Source organism: Atta colombica, unplaced genomic scaffold, assembly GCF_001594045.1.
Source record: "Atta colombica isolate Treedump-2 unplaced genomic scaffold, Acol1.0 scaffold111, whole genome shotgun sequence".
Lineage (NCBI taxonomy): Eukaryota > Metazoa > Arthropoda > Insecta > Hymenoptera > Formicidae > Atta > Atta colombica.
Window position 1 is genome coordinate 126,979 of NW_017259197.1, and position 734 is coordinate 127,712.

The following is a 734-nucleotide window of genomic DNA, read 5'->3' on the forward strand; positions in this document are numbered from 1 at the left end:
ACTATATTTTAAATACATCTTATAACAGGAATATTTTATATATTATGTATTTTTTTAATAGCTACTTATTATAATTTTACATTATATTTCCATTATAAATGAAAGATTGTTTATTATTTTTCTTCTTCCATATTTTTACATAAGAGTTGCATAAAAAGGCTTTAATAATGTATACCAAATATGTATATCTAAAATAATGAAGACACTTTATATAATCTTACTGTTCAACTAACCACAAGTGCTATGTAACTATATATCAAATGGAATTGCTTTAAATGATGAAAAGCCCTGAATTCTTCCTTTTTATATATATTATATATTTGAATACTTATTTATATTACATGACATATATAACACAAACTTCAGGAAGTTGAATGTGATGAATTAATTATATAATAAAATCGATAATATTATACTTTAGAATGTGTTTATAGTTTATAATTATTGTATTTAGGTCTTTTTCAATATTTACATTTTTATGGTTTATGGTTATGTTTAGATAGTGGATTACTATAAGATTCTTATATTATTATCCGATTTTAAACATTGTTGTTAGCTTTATTTCAGCCATATATATTATTTTGGATTGATAATATGTTTTTGATCTTAACATTATCAACAAGCGAAACTTTCCGAGTGTTTAATTCCACGACACTTACACAACTTTGTACTAGTTACTCTAGCTAGTAAGATTCCAAAATATGTTGCATATATTAATGAAATATATATATATA